Source organism: Lathyrus oleraceus, chromosome 7, assembly GCF_024323335.1.
Source record: "Lathyrus oleraceus cultivar Zhongwan6 chromosome 7, CAAS_Psat_ZW6_1.0, whole genome shotgun sequence".
NCBI classification, from domain to species: domain Eukaryota; kingdom Viridiplantae; phylum Streptophyta; class Magnoliopsida; order Fabales; family Fabaceae; genus Lathyrus; species Lathyrus oleraceus.
In genome coordinates this window covers 539,242,559-539,260,326 of record NC_066585.1, presented here as the reverse complement: position 1 = coordinate 539,260,326, position 17,768 = coordinate 539,242,559, and the positions used below count along the sequence as shown (strand labels likewise).

Here is a 17,768-nt window from a genome sequence, read left to right as displayed (position 1 = left end):
TGAGATAACTGCAAAACTCCTCTTTGCTTATCTCTCGTGATTTGCATACCAAGAATCTTTCTTACAGGACCCAAGTCCTTCATGTCAAATTCTTTTGACAATTGCATCTTCAAGTTTCCGATTTCATCAATATCTAGACCTCTTACTAACATATCATCGAAATAAAGTACTAAAATGATATAACTTAAATGATATCTCTTGAAGAAACAAAAGTGGTCGGCATTGCACTTTTGGAAACCTTCTTTATACATGAAGCTTTCAAACTTTATATACCACTGCCTTGGAGTTTGTTTCAGACCATACAAGCTCTTCTTTAGCCTACACACCATATTCTCTTTCCCCTCTTCTGAGAATCCTTCAAGTTGGTGCATGTATATCTCCTCAACTAAGTCTCCATGAAGAAATGCAGTCTTCACATCCAATTTCTCAAGATAGAGATCTTCACTAACAACAATACTTAACACTGACCTGATAGTATTGTGTTTCACAACCGGAGCGGAAATTTCATTGTAGTCAATTCCTTCCTTTTGCTGGAATCCTTTTACCCCTAGTCGAGCCTTGTATCTCTTGGAGCCATCATGGTCTTCTTTTACTCGATACACCCATTTGTTGTGATGTGCCTTCTTTCCCATAGGTAACTTAGCTAGTTCCCATGTTTGATTGGAAATCAAAGACTTCATCTCGTCTTTCATTGCAAGCTCCCATTTACTAGGATTTGTGGTCCGACATGCTTCTACATAATCTTCAGGCTCACCCCCATCTGTCATCAACAAATAATCCATATATCTCCTATTTCGAGTATGATGATCTGGTGTGTCAGACGGTTGTATGTTACTTGATTTAGTTGATCCCTCTAACTGAGAACTTTCAATAGTGGGACTTTCTAGGACATCGTCCACCTCTGCATACACAGGTTCACTAGATTTCGAGTTGTTGGTGGTTGTGTTATGCCTGTCTTTGTACATCACTCTTTCATTTAAGTTTACATCTCTACTGCAGATCATCTTTTTATTTTCATCATCCCAAAGTCTGTAGCCAAACTCATCCTCACCATAACCAATGAAAGTGCACTTCTTTGATTTGTGATCAAGTTTATTTCTACCTTGATCACTAATGTGAACATATGCTACACAACCGAAAACTCTAAGATGCGAGAGTTTTACCTCTTTTCCGCTCCATACCTCTTCTGATATTTTGTGCTCGAATGGAACCGATGAACCTCAGTTGATTAAGTAAGCTGCCGTGTTGACGGCTTCTGCCAAAAACTTCTTAGGTAAGCCTGACTGCACACGTAAGCTTCTGGATCTCTCAGTCAATGTTCTATTCATACGCACTGCTACACCATTGTGTTGAGGCGTTCCTGGTACGGTTCTCTCCATTCTGATCCCGTACTCAAAATATAACTTCTTGAATCTGGTGTCTTCATATTCACCACCATTGTCGATTCTGAGCTTTTTGGTCTTCAATCCCGTCTCATTTTCCACCATAGCTTTCTATCTCTTGAAATCCTCAAATACATCAGACTTATGTTTCAGAAAGTATACACATATCTTCCTAGAGTGATCATCGATAAAAGTCACAAAGTAGTTCTTTCCACCAACGGATGAGACAGTTGTTAGACCCCAAACATCAAATTGAACAAGCTCGAGTCTCTCTTTCTTTGGGGTTCTTCCACTTGTCTGAAAGCTGACTCTTTTCTGTTTTCCAAGTATACAGTCTTCACACATGTAAATTTCTATTGTGACCGAAGACTTGGTAGTTTTCCTTTTGAGTGCATAACCTTCATCCCTTTCTCGCTCATATGTCCTAATCTTTGGTGCCATAGATTGGGACTTTCATTTGTTGCAACTGCAATCAAATGACATGTTCCAGTTGTCTTGTAAAGAGTACCACTCTTCCTACCACGAGCAATTGTGATTGCACCCTTTGAAATCTTCCAATTGTCGCCATGGAAGACAGTTGTGTAACCATCACTAGCCAACTGGACTACGGAGATTAAGTTCTTTGTCAGTTCGGGAATATGTCTGACAGTTTTTAATTCCCATACAGACCCATTCAACTTAATCATTACTTCACCTTTGCCCACAATCTCACAAGATTGTTCATTACCAAGGTAAATTTTACCGAGCTTTCCAGAGAGATAATTCTTAAAGAATTCTTTCAAATGAGTAAAGTATTTTGATACATCAAGAGTACCTTGACGGAATTTGTACAAATCTTCTTGAATGTCAGATATGCGGAAAATGTCGCTGTGAGAAAATCTAATCTGCAAATTCTTCCACACGCCAACAGCATTATCGATCCAGAGCACCAATCTGGCAATAAATTCAGAAATCGAATGTTGAATTCAAGCTAGAACCATTGTGTTGCACCGAATCCATGACGCATAGAGGAAATCAGACACAACCGGTTTGGGAAGAGTGTCGTCGATGAACTTATCCTTGTTCTTGGAGATTAACACGATTTGCATTGATCAAGCCCATGTATAATAGTTTTTGTCATAAAGCGGTGAAGAAACAAGAATGAGCGTTGGTTTCTCGTTCGGATGAAGGTAATAGGGATATCATAATTGGTAGCGAAATCAGCATAGCTCTGAGTTGCCATTGAAGCAGGGAGAAAGATACAGAAAGAAAGTGATGAAGAACAATGACTACCAGAGCTTGTTAAGCTCGGATACCATGTCAATGATTGAAGAACTCATCATGAAGAAGATGAAATACAACTACATTCAAAAAGATAAAGAGAGCGGAAAAAGTAAATTGAAAAATGATTACTGTTTCATTGAATTGATGAAGATAGATACATGAATTCTAGTTATATATTAACTATAACTATGCAGTAAAGTGAAAAATTACATATGTACACTAGGCTATCAAGTAAACTATTATATTTAATATGTGTCCTGCAGATTTTATGTTATTTCTTTTGGAGAAAACTTACAAATATTAACCTATAAATATACTTTTTGATTCTGCCTTTTTCCATTGATAATATAATAGGACTCAAATGGGGCTTCCCAAATTCATATTGACATGGTTGACATGGTAGATAGAGAGTGCGTGAGGGTATTTGGGTATATATATATGGGTAAAGGAGAGATGGATCATTGTGAGAATTATATTTTCTCTTGTTTTCTCATCATTGATCAAAATTCTCTTTTATTCGATATTTTGAAATTTGAGTTTGCATCTTAATATAACATGTAGATTATTTACGTGTTTTCTTATATGCATTTGAGTTTTTTATTATTATTCTATATACCATATTTAGAGGTCAGTTTTCTGGTTTGTATTGGTTTTAGTCGTAGTGTTTAATAGTGTATTTGTTTCGTCTATTGATCTACAAGTGTGTTCTTCAAAAGAGTAGCATGAACATATAACTAAGTAGAAAGGACCTTCACATTTTACATTTTTTGGCCTTTTCTTTTCCATGCATATAACTAAGTAATACATATATTGTACTGACTAGTATGAACATTGAAATTTCAAAAGAGTATTTAAGTTCTTAGTGGTGATGTGATACATCTATAAATAAAGATTTTGTGATTGGTTTCAGGTCATAATTCATTCCATGTCTTCTCTTTTGTGAATGGAAATTTGATTGAAATTAGTATCAGTGCAAACTAGTGCTCATGAAGGTTGCATCATTATTCCAAGTTCTGTGTATATCGACAAACTTACATGGAAACAAAGGTGACAGTGTTAAAGCATTTTAAAAAAACTAGAAAAGTTGCAGTTGCAGCTTTAAATCAAAGAAATTTCATCCCTAAGTATCAAAAATTTCCCAACATCAGTAGATTCCTAAAATCCCATAAGTTTTATTTTTTTCCCAACAAAGAGTACTAGCAAAGAAGACATCCATAACGCGAGAAGAGTTTCCTCTTATTGACACTAATTTGAGAGCAACGTCCAAAGGTTATCTTTCTCAATGATGGCCTTGAAAATACCATCTCGTTGACAATATTAGGAAGCAATTTAGAACAATACGCCAAATTGATCTTTCTAAGTTGCGTGCAGTGCTTTACCACATGCATAATTCCCTCTTTTGTAACATCTCTACAATTCCTTAGTATCAGTTGCAAAAGTCCAGAACAATTCTTTGAGATCACATAAAGTGTTTTATCGTCAACTCTTGTAGATGACAAGCTCAACACCTTCAATTTAGGAACTTCAAAGTTCATTTCATGGAGCTTTACCTGTGAGCAATCTAAGTTCAAATCTCTAATCTTACAACATCTCCTTAAAACTTGACAAATACCTTCTCCAGATATTTTATAGCAACCCATCAAACCAAGCACCTCTAAATTGGGGAAAATGGAAGCAAACATTTTGATGCTTTCATCTCTTAGTTCGTAATTACAGGCCAAATGGAGAGACTTTAATGGAGGGCTTACAGCAGAATCCTTGAAAGAATTAAAATTTACTATATCCACTCTGCCAATATTTGTGTATTCCATTTTGATCTCACCGAGTAAAGGACTGTTCCTAACAAGTGAAAACAAGGCTGATTCTGTGAGCGTCATACAACTGCTAAGGTTTATAGAGACTAAATGACCAAAAAACAAAGACTAGTTCATAACATGTTGATCATTCAAAAAATCAGCACTTTGAAGATCCAAATGTTGTATAGATCGACACTTGGATAACAAACAAAAGATTCCAGCATAACTATATCCACGAGAATATTGGAGGACAAGCTTTTTCAAAGGAAGACCTCTGGTTACAATAGAGGAAAACAATTCATCCGTGATGCGTGTAAATGACAAATCAAGACAAGTTAAGTCCTTCAAACTCACTAGAGAGTCAATGAAGTGTGAGCTAATGTAATCATTGTTTGACATACAATTAATTGATAGAGACTTTAAAGTTGGTCTCTCACGGATGGCAGAAGCAATGCCGTGATGAGTTAATAGTGAGCAGTTCCACATCGCAACATCTTCAAGAAACTCAGAATTCTTACATACTTGTAAAAGCCATGCGTCGGTCATATATGTATGGATACGACCATAGAAATTAACTTTGTGCAGCTTAGGAAACACCATTGAAATATTACCTAAGTCAAGTTCGTGAAGGGAAGGAAAACACTGAGAGATAAGAAGCAAGTCAGCAGTAGAGAGAGAAGCAATGTTGCAACAAATGAGAGAGGTTAGAGTTGTAATATTTCGTGAGAAAGCTCTCAAGCCGCGTGCCGGAATGTTGGGTTGGTTGGAGAGATTAAGCGAAGTGAGTTTCAATGGGAAACGAGAGATTTGAACGAGAAGGTTGTTGATGAGACCATAGTAACAGGAGAGGTCGAGGGAGATGAGATTGATGAACCTTGGAAAAAGGCGAGAGAGTAAACGGCAGGTTGGATTCCATACAGTGAGAGAGAGGCGTAGACGGTTGGTAATGGATAGAAATTGCTTGTTAACTATGGAAAGAGATTTGAAATAGGAACGGTTGTCGTCATCGTCGTCATTGAAGATGAATTTGAAAACATATTCCCAACAATAATCATCTAAATATAAATCTTCTGAAACTCTTTGTTGCCGAGTTTGGAGAGAATTTTTCTTACGTTTCATGTTGATAACTAGAGTTACTGTGAACGATTAGTGTAACCACTGGTTTTATTTCTGTATCGACGTAAAGCCAGCAGGTTTAAGGGTTTAGGTTTTTGAGTGTTAGGAAATAGGTTAAATAACAAATTATTGTAACAGATTAAGAAACACAGTATTAGATATGTTGTCTTTTAAAAGTAATGATAATTGATTAAAAATATATAGTTTTGGAGAATCAAAACATAGATCTATCATATGCATCTACATGTAGCAATTTATTTATTTATCTATTATTAAAAAATACTATAATTAAATATAATATCTTTAACTTTTCATTGGAACATTGTTTGGATACATTTTTTAAGTCTTGTGTTTGAAATCAAGACTTAATTGTGTTAGAATTTTTAATGGTTATTATTTTTTTCTACATAATTAAAAATAATCAGTTTGCATATATAAATTATAATATATCTTTATTAGTATAAAATAACATATTAATTTATTATTTGTTTTTTTTTTAATTTTTTAAATAAGATGTATTACTTTAAATTAATATTTTCAATATTTTACAAGTTACATATACTTATTTAAGTAATACTAATTTTTTAAAAATTGCATTCATCTGCACTAACTAACATTATAAATATATTTTACTCTTTCTTGTCAATTATTTATAAATATTTGAGTTTTATTTAAATAATTTATATATTAATATTCATGAATAGTTACAATGATAGTATCAATTTTTTTGGTTTAATTATAATTTTGATCCTTTATTTTAATTTTAGTCTTCTATTTTAAAATTCAGGATTTTTGTCTCAATATTTTTATTTTTTATTTTAGTCCCATAACTAAATTGAGACTATTTTTATCGACATGTCAATGTCACATATGTTAAAATTTGATCCATGACATTTATTTAATTTATATTACATGTTCAATCATATTAGTAGTATTTTATTAGTATGAATAATAATAATAATAATGAATTATCAACACTTCAAAAATCAATTGACTTAACTTACAATATTGTCCTTTCACTTAAATAAAATTACTCTCACATTTGAACAATCATTGTAATCGAGAGGCTCTCGGTGTAAACAATCATTGTCTTAACAATCATTGTCTTAACATATACTTTTGAATTGGCCTAATAGATCTAGTTATGAAGAACAAGTCTACTGATTTCTACTTTTATACTTTTGAATTGACTGATTTCTAGCATTAAATGTGGAATTTTCAGAAGCAGCATATGGTTTACATTTTGTATTTCTTACTTATACTTTGCATGTTATTTGGTTCAATTATATAACTATAAGTTTAGACTTTTGATTTGCTGTGGCTTGCATTTACTTGTGTCACTCAGATGTAACTCCATCAATTGTTGTTTGGTATTTTGTGGCTAGCAACTCAATAATGTAACTTCATCATTTGAGAAATGGTAATATGTGTTTCACCAGCCTTGTCTTTGCGTAGTGTCTATTATTTTATTTCTTACTGACACTATGCATTGTATTTGGATCGGTCATAACAGAAACTGAATCTATTTGAGTTGCAGCCATTGCTCTTTCTTTCTTTTAGATGTTCCATTTTCAGTAGCATCATATGTGATACTTTATTGATTTGTTAACCATACATTGCATGCTATTTGGAGCAATTATATCAGTATAAGTTTCAATTTGGCAAGCAGCATCAGGATTGCCTAGCATACTTCACGGAGCATGCTTTTGACGTTCCACACGAACCTATTTTATGTGTTCTGATTTGACCTCCTGCTAAAGTCTCTATGTTTTTTTTTGTAAATAAATCATAATGTAGTTACCAATTATCATGGTATTGTGTAGCTGACCCAATCTTCTGACCAAGTCTTCACTGAAAATCCCACAACCGGAGGCAACCAAACTTGCAGTCCATCCACGCTCTAGAAACACCCCTGCTAAAAGAGGCGTTGTTCCAACTTCTCTTGATGACATTTTGCAGGATGAAATCCTAACTCCAATGCAGTCTGCAACCAAGGTGAAACACCTCGAGAAGGAGTAATCATATAATGCAGGCATCCTTTTTGGTTGCATTCAAATATTTTGTTAAGATGAACAACCTATCAATAGTTTGTGACATGCAATATGATATTGGTTTGCAACTGCTACTTAAGTGTATAATGCAGTCTGACTGCATAGTTTTATTGTCATGTTGTTTTATGTATTATGTATTACACTAACTACATGAACAACCTATCAATACTCTGTGACATGCTATATAGAATTGGTCTGCAAATGCTACTTAAGTTTATAATGTAGTATGACTGCATAATTTTATTCTTTAGACAATGCTATATAGATACTGCTTTAATGCCATATAAATGATAAAGTATTTTGTTGTGCCGCAACTATAACTTTTTATAAACTTAGAAACTAAACCAGCTGTTTAACTTGCATTATACCAGCCATTGCCACAACAATATGTACTGACATGTATATTATCAGTAAGTATGAAAATGATAGTTTATAAATTACAAGCAAACACACATGTAAAATTACAAACAAACAGATGAAATTTTTGAATAAAGTATATCATCAAACACATTTTATGATATAGCAGTTACAGTATGAAAATGATAGTTTATATGAGTAACTAACACCCAATTTTATCCACAACTCATACATGTAACTCATTTTTTATTTGTTTCTTATTCAATTAATATGATTGAGATTATTTTCTTATATACCGGTCACAAATCTCATTTTCACAACCACCAAATTGTATGTGCCTTTTAACGAATACCTTGCTCATACAGTAAGTTGTCTAAATTTACAACTCTTAACGCACACAACCATATGAAAAGATGTTTTATATCTCTGTCATAACACAGCCTGCTGGACTATATGGTTGGTTATCGTGCATAGGATTATCATAGTTTTACAGTCTATCCACTCTAAACCTTATGCTTTTTGGGGATGTCTTAATTTTGTAATTGCGATGGAATACAAGATTGCACCTTTCAACCGCTCCAGTGTGTTGTTGCATGAAAATTGGTATGTCTTGATACCCCTAGATACAACCTTACTCCTACCATCATATATCAATACCAAACTTGCACAGAACATCCAATAAACTGATTTAACATAGCATTTTTCCTTCTAATGCATGTTTTCAAAGTACCTTTTAATAGACTCACTTTATTGCATGATTGTAAACATTATGTTTTATCCATTAACCAGTAGGTGATAATCACTTCATAATCATATGAAGAGGTCGTTACAATTCCATATTTCACTCAGATTATAAATAAACTATAACAAACTAAAGTAACTCACTTTTATTTTGACTTCTACATGTTTATGCATTACTTTGAGTTGCTTCATCTAATTAATGTATGTTATTAACAAATAACAGGGACTGGATTGTTATTACAACTAAATATTATATAACTTTTTGGTCCTCTTAGTTTCTTAAATTATTCTTAGACTTTAGCACAATTCGAATAAAATGATTGTCAAGTCTTCTTCTACAATAAGTAGCATTGCATCATCAGGATCTCTTATCAGCAACTTGTCAATTCTGATTCAAGTTGTATGTCATGAGCCTTAAGAAACAAAGAATGATGAGAGTGGAGAATTCATATCCTTGTCTAGAATATCTTTGGGTACAGGACAAATGACCTAGTTGCTCAAGGTATTCGCCTCTTTTCATAGACTTTAGTGCAATTTGAATCATACTATTGACGAGTCTTCTTGAAGCAAGCATCGATTAGTTAACACTTCAACAATGAAGCATCATTGCACATCAATCCCCCTTCAACAGTGAAGTACCATCACTCTCCTCTTGGATTCAATATCAGACTCTCCTCCAGTTAAAGAAAGTTATGATTCTAATAACTTCATATTGATCTCAATATCATTGTCATTATACAGTTTCCATATTCTAGTATCATGACTTTATTTTCTATGATTCTGTCACAGCATGTGTATAGCTGTCATGACCAATTCCTTCCATATATGTTCATTATTGTAATTAGTCCTAGCATAATTCTAGGATCTCATATGTACTACAACCGTGTATATAAACACAGTTTGTCAAATGAATAGATAAGCCATTTTTATACCTTTCTCTCTCCTCCTTGATGTCCATACATCTTTTAGGATCATTACCTTAGGGTCACACACCCATTTCCTAATCAATTGCCTCATGCACAGTTTGTCAAATGATTAGATAAGCCATTTTTATACCTTTCTCTCTTGGTATCAGAGCACTTAAGCTTGAAGGCTCTCGATCCAATCATGTCATCCGCTGCTAACACAAATCACAAAAATGACCTACCTACAACTGTCTCTGTCAAGCTGGATAGAGATAACTATCTCCTATGGAAGTCACTACTTCTTCCATTGATTAGAGGTTGCAAACTTGATGGTTACATTCTAGGAACCAAAGAATGTCCTGAATAGTTTATCTCCACAAATGACAAAACTAAGAAAAGCAATCCTGACTATGAAGAGTGGATTGCACATGATCAAGCTCTCCTAGGATGGCTAAGAAATTCAATGGCCATTGACATTGCAACACAGTTGCTGCATTGTGAAACCTCTAAGGAACTTTGGGATGAAGCCCGAGGCCTAGCAGGTGCTCACACAAAATCAAGAACAATCTACCTCAAATCAGAATTTCATAACACTCGCAAAGGAGAAATGAAGATGGATCAGTATCTTCTCAAAATGAAGAACCTCTCTGACAAATTAAAGCTGGCAGGATCACCAATCTCCAGCTTGGACCTGATAATTCAGACACTGAATGGCCTGGATGCTGATTATAATCCTGTGGTGGTCAAATTATCTGATCAAATCAACCTTACTTGGGTTGATCTACGAGCCCAACTATTGGCATTTGAAAATAGAATGGAACAACTGAACAATTTCAGTAATCTCTCAATGAATGCTTCAGCAAACCTTGCAAGCCAAACCCATTTCAGAAACAACAAATCTGGGACACGAGGCAACTGGAGAGGCTCTAACTTCAGAGGAGGTAGAGGAAGAGGTAGATCTAAACCAACATGCCAGGTATGTAACAAGATAGGTCACACTGCAGTGCATTATTTTTACCGTTTTGACAAATCATACACAGGCTCAAATCACTATGCTGAGAGTAACAAGCAAGAAAATCACAGTGCTTTCATAGCCTCACCTTACCACGGTCAGGACTATGAATGGTATTTCGACAGTGGAGCTAGCAATCATGTGACTCATCAAAATGAGAAACTCCAAGATCTCAGTGAAAGCAATGGTAAGAATTCTCTGCTAGTTGGCAATGGTAACAGGTTGAGAATATTGGGCTCAGGCTCGACTGAATTAAATAAACTCAACCTGCATAATGTCTTGTATGTCCCTGAAATAACCAAAAACCTGTTAAGTATATCTAAACTAACTGCAGACAATAATGCTATTGTTGAATTTGATGCAAACTATTGCTATGTGAAGGACAAAATGACAAGGAATGCATTACTAAAAGGGAAAGTTAAAGATGGATTATATCAACTCTCAAGTGCCAACTCCCAAGTCAATAAAGACCCATGTACCTACATGTCAGTCAAGGAGAATTGGCATAGAAAGCTTGGACATCCCAACAATAAAGTCCTGGAAAAGGTGTTGAAGAACTGCAATGTGAAGACATCATCAAATGATCACTTTTCATTTTGTGAAGCTTGTCAATTTGGAAAACTTCACTTGTTACCATTTACACCATCCTTTTCTCATGCTAAGGAACCTTTAGATTTAATTCATAGGGATGTATGGGGTCCAGCCCCAATTTTATCTCCATCTAATTTCAAGTACTATGTTCACTTTATTGATGATTTCAGCAGATTCACTTGGATTTTTCCCTTAAAACAAAAATCAGAAACAGTACATGCTTTCACTCAATTCAAAAACATGGTTGAAAATCAGTTTAGCAGGAAAATAAAAATCCTCCAATGTGATGGTGGAGGTGAGTATAAACCAGTTCAGAAAATAGCCATGGAGTCAGGAATCCAATTTAGAATGTCATGTCCATATACCTCTCAGCAGAATGGTAGAGCAGAAAGAAAACATCGACATGTGGCTGAACTAGGACTCACACTACTAGCACAGGCCAAAATGCCCTTACACTACTGGTGGGAAGCCTTCTCGACCTCAGTTTTTCTTATTAACAGATTGCCCTCATCAGTTAACCCAAATAAAAGTCCATATTCATTATTGTTTGGAAAGGAACCTGACTATGATGCCTTGAAGCCTTTCGGTTGTGCATGCTACCCTTGCCTCAAACCATACAATCAACACAAACTTCAATTCCACACCACTAGGTGTGTGTTCTTGGGATATAGCAACTCTCACAAGGGATATAAGTGTCTCAATTATCATGGAAGAATTTTTGTCTCAAGACATGTTGTCTTCAATGAGAATCACTTTCCATTTTATGATGGCTTTCTTGACACAAGGAATCCATTAAAAACTCTAACTGAAAGTGTCCCTATTGCCCTTCCTCCTTTACCTACAGGTACCACTACAAGTCACACAATTGAACCAAGTAACAATGATGTGAACCACCAGGAAGAAGACCTAGCTGTTAATGAAGTTCAACCAGTCCTCAGTGAGATCTCTGTCACTGCAGATGAGGCAACTTCTCATACAAATGAAACACCAGCAACAACAGGCTCAATACAGGACACAGACCCAGTAGAGGATACATTAGAGGATAATCAACATGTCCAGCAGATACGTACTAGGAGCAAGGCAGGGATTTACAAGCCCAAACTACCTTATATAGGACTGACAGAGACACACAAAGAGGATAAGGAACCAGAAAATGTAAATGAAGCACAAGTCAGACCAAGGTGGAAAGAAGCCATGGATGCAGAATTTAAAGCTCTAACAACAAATCACACTTGGACACTGGTACCATTTCAGGGGCAGAATAATATCATAGACTCAAAGTGGGTTTTTAAAACCAAGTACAAGGCAGATGGCTCAATTGAAAGAAGAAAAGCAAGACTGGTTGCCAAAGGTTTTCAACAAACTGCAGGTCTGGACTATGATGAGACCTTCAGTCCAGTGATCAAATCCAGCACTGTAAGAATTGTTTTATCCATTGCAGTACATTTAAATTGGGAAGTTAGGCAATTGGACATAAACAATGCATTCTTGAATGGCAATCTCAAAGAAACTGTGTTTATGCATCAACCAGAAGGATATATAGACTCAACCAAACCTTATCACATATGCAAATTAACCAAGGCAATCTATGGCCTGAAGCAAGCCCCAAGGGCATGGTTTGACAGGTTGAAGGATACTCTACTAAAATGGGGATTTCAAAACACCAAGAGTGATTTATCACTGTTTGTCCTTAGAGGAACTGACCATATCACACTTCTCCTCATATATGTTGATGACATAATAGTAACAGGGAGCAACAAAAGGTTCCTAGAGACCTTCATCACTCAACTAAACATTGTTTTCTCTCTTAAAGACCTAGGTCCTCTACACTACTTCCTAGGAATTGAAGTACACAGAGATACTGGTGGAATGTACCTGAAACAAACAAAGTACATTAGAGACTTGCTCAAAAGGTTTAATATGGAAAAAGCCTCATCCTGCCCCACACCAATGACAACAGGGCAACAACTAACCGCTGAAGGAGAACCTATGGCCAACCCTACACTATACAGACAAGCAATAGGTGCACTACAGTACCTAATCAATACTAGGCCAGACATAGCATTCTCGGTCAACAAACTCAGCCAATTTATGAGTTCCCCAACCATAGATCATTAGCAAGGAATAAAAAGGATATTAAGATATCTCCATGGAACAACAAATTTATGTCTTCATATCAAGCCCTCAACTGATCTTGATATTGTTGGATTCTCTGATGCAGATTGGGCTACTAGCATAGATGATAGGAAATCCATGGCAGGACAGTGTGTGTTCCTTGGTGAGACATTAATCTCGTGGGCCTCGAGAAAACAAAGAGTGGTGTCAAGGTCAAGTACTGAGTCAGAATACAGAGCGTTGGCTGACCTAGCAGCTGAAGTAGCTTGGATTAGATCGCTATTAGGTGAGCTAAAACTTCCTATGCCCAGGAAACCAGTTTTATGGTGTGATAACTTGAGTGCCAAGGCACTAGCATCCAATCCAGTGATGCATGCTCGATCCAAACATATTGAAATAGATGTCCACTAAATACGTGATCAAGTACTTCAAGATCAAGTCACAATATCCTACGTACCCACTGACGCAACCTGAAAAATATAGTGCGCGAAAAAAAAACAACCGGCGAAAGAAAAAGACAGAAGAGTCGCCACCGTGCGTTATTCATCCCAAAGGAGGGAAAGGAAACGCTCGAAGTAAACCTGAAAAAGGAAAGGAAAAGACAAGGTCTCGCAACCAAACCTTGGGTTCGGAAGTCGGTTATGCGAAGGGAAGGTATTAGCACCCCTACGCATCCATAGTACTCTACGGGACCCACTTTTGTGGTTTTTGTCTAAAGGGTGTGGGTTTACCTAATGTGTTTATTTACTAAAAAGGTTAAGAGAAATGACTCGCGCGGATGTCGCATCCACTGCATACGTATCTCATCTGAATATGAGAATCAGAGTCTTCGTAGCTCGGCTGACCTATGGGTTGGGGGATGTGTGCTCGCTAAGACATCGTGTCTTATGCCTACGTATCTCATCTGGAATGAGAATCAGAGCAAGCCGTAGTTCGGCTAACTACGGGGTTATGGATTGGGTTTTGGACGAACAACGTTACTACGCAATCTACCGGATGCTCGACCTTTGGAGACTTACTCGCCTGTAGTAGAAGGAGTAAACGTGTGTTATGGGTTTTAGGGTTTGGGATGCTCGAGGGCAAACAGGCAGTCCTTGACGAAGGAACCGCGCTACATGCGGGGATACGAATACAAAACACAAAACATGTATCTCAAAGTAAAATGCCACCAAGGGGATCAAACATTGCCTTCTATCGAGGTCTTCCAGCTAAGAAAGCGATAAAGTACAAGAAAAGGGAAAATATTACTACACGGATAAAGATCCGAAGCTATAGCAGTTAAAGGAGCAAGAAACCCCGAAATCTCTCCAGCTGGACCGTCAAAGGAAATCAGTCAACACGAATAATCAGAATAAAACTTCAGGGGGTATCCCACAAATAAAGTGGGAAACCACGCGAGTGTCTCTGCAAAAAGCCATATGAGCCCTCACAAAACTCGACAAAGGGTTAGAGCAGCAGGATGAAATCAAGAGAAAACAATGCCATGGAAACACAAGACAGGTTAGAATAAAGAGAACAAAAAAAAAACGAATACTGTCACGTTCGCGACTGCTTCGCCTAGCGAAGGCTTAGCGAAGCTTCGCTACAGGCTCGCCTAGCGAAGCGGCTAGCGAGGGCCTGCGGGTTTTGGATTTTTCGTTGATACCTGCACGATGTTAAGGACTCCAAACCCTATGGAATTCATCTCAGAAACGAAATTATTAAAACATTCAAGGTATTATCACACATATTCATACACAAATATAAACCCGTGGGCAAAACCAGATATTACCTCATACATTCATAATATTCAAATTCAAGGCGTAAGGTAATAGGAACAAAGGCATACCTGATGAGAGAGACTGATTAGGATTGAATGGTACGGCCGGATCTGCAAAGTAGTAATAGGGTTCGTGTGAGGCGGAGTGAACTTCTCAGAGCTGCCTGAAGGTTGCTGCAGAGTAGTTCCTAGGTCTCTTTCTCCAGTCTCTGGTCTTTTCTGTTCAGCCAGTGTTCAGCCTCTATCTCATTGACTACTCTGGTATTTATAGGCCAAATTTCGCAGCTTGTGGGCTTTGAATGAGGACAGCTCATGCCCAAAACTTTTCTGATATTTTCTGAAATGCGCGTCCTTCGCCTAGCGAGGGATCTGCTCGCCTAGCGAGCATGACAGTACTCTTCGCTAGGCGAAGCATCTGCTCGCCTAGCGAGCATGACAGCTCAGCAGCAGATTCTTGCTTCTTCCAGCCTGATGATTTGTACGGTGAATAGGCCCCATTCGGTCCTGTTGATAGTACCTCAAGTCTTTTCCTTGTATTGACCGATCATTTGAATAAGACCCATAAAGTGTCCTGGATGACGTCCGAGCTTCTTGGAGCTAATCCCGATTGACATGATGTAATGTGGTATGAAATGCTAAATGACCTAAAAAGTGAATGCATGAATGAAGAGGGCAAATTTTGGGGTGTTACAGCTGCCCCTATTCAATCAACTGGGGACCCGGGAAGAAGATAGCAGCGGCTTTCGTACTTTCGAGGTATCGAGGGATTGAATACAATAAAAGCCCAAAAATTTGCACTGAAGTGAAGTGAAGTAACAATGCCTGTCAGAATCGGCAAAGAGGTGGTCTTGAAAGAAGAATCCGTCTGGTACGATGAGAGTCAGTCTGAATATCGAAAAAGAATGTTAAACTGGATACCAAAATAAATGGTAACACAGAAATAACCATGGCCTGAACGCCGCTCATCAGTCTGAATACTGGAAATGACTTCGATCTGAACATCGGGAAAACTGGCCTGAATGCCACTTCGGTCTGAATACCTGAACATTGGCCTGAATGCCACTTCGATCTGAATATCAGAAAACTGGCCTGAATGCCACTTCGGTCTGAATACCTGAACATTGGCCTGAATGCCACTTCGATCTGAATATCGGAAAACTGGCCTGAATGCCACTTCGGTCTGGATACCGAAACACTGGCCTGAATGCCACTTTGATCTGAACATCGGGAAAACTGGCCTGAATGCCACTTCGGTCTGAATACCTGAACATTGGCCTGAATGCCACTTCGATCTGAATATCGGAAAACTGGCCTGAACGCCACTTCGATCTGGATATCGGAACACTGGCCTGAATGCCATTTCGGTCTGGATACCGGAAAACTCCTACCTGTCAGTATCGGCAGAGATAGAGAATGATGATAGAGGCGGCGCATGGGCCAATGACACTTGCTGGGGATAACTAAGGTGAGTCATGAACAATCTTCAGTCTGGGTACTGGAAACAACTTCTAGCTTATCACTTGGGATACCGAGAATGTTTTATGCTTACATGCGTATGTTTGAATTTTTCAATGGCGTAATGCTCCATGAGAATGGAAATGCTACGCGATTTGGGGAGGATGCAATGCAAGATGATTCTACATGCAGGAATGGGAAATGCTGGGTAGAATGCCAAGCCGAGGCAAGGGGATCTGCTGGGGAAATGATTACCATCCTCTGGGCTCTGGCCAGGCTGCTGGAGATACACACCACTATGAACTCTGTGGGGAGATGACTAGCCATACCGAGACTCTGATCGGGGAAAGAATGGCATTGGAAGCCTGCTGCTGAGGAAAGCTACAATGATTCTGGCAACCACGATTTGCGAGAGAGACGACATAGCAGGGGAAGCAAACACCGATATGGTACCGAGATTCTGCTTCAAGGAAAGAAACCATGGATCTGGCATTGGGATTATCGATCTGGCATCGAACTCTAAGGAGCAGCCACTTCTGCTGGGAAGATACAGTCTGGCATTGTCAACTCCGCTGGGGAGTGTATGTCCTGAAACAAATGCTTGGGGAAGTACAGTGGTGAGAACCTGCTGGGGATTGAAGAATCCAACACTCTGATCAGCTCTGCAGGGATAAGATGTAACACCCTTCTAGAATACCCCAAATATTTAATTAAAATAGCAATATATCAATCAGAGTAATTATGCAGTTAAGGGTGTCACACAATCATTTCACACATTTATCAAAATAGCTTGTCATGCTCATTCATTTATCAATTAAAACATTTGCATAATACGCAGCGGATAGAGATCAAATCGATCATTCAAAAACATGTAACTCATACATGTAAGATCATTCAACAACCAACAATGAAAATAAGACAAAACATCCCGTCCCGATGTTACATCTATCAGAGCATGACCCACTAAGGAAATTACACTAGACTCCGAACATTAGCTTCTACTCAACTCACTGCTCGTTACCTGAAAAATAGTTGTAAGGGTGAGTTCCTCAATCGATATAATAAGCATTATAAAACATCATGTAATGCTAAGTAATTTAACACATATCATCACCCTAATCAGATCACACATATTCAGCAACGACAATATCAACTCATAATCATCATCATCATCATACTCAAACTCAATACAACCATAAAACACGCATATAATATTGGAATACAT

At 37.4% G+C, this 17,768-nt stretch overlaps 1 pseudogene; it reads right to left on the bottom strand.

Moving 5' to 3' along the window:
• Positions 1-3,737: 3,737 nt before the first annotated feature.
• On the bottom strand, positions 3,738-5,560 carry LOC127105315 (uncharacterized; annotated as a pseudogene).
• Between the last annotated feature and the right edge of the window lie 12,208 nt (positions 5,561-17,768).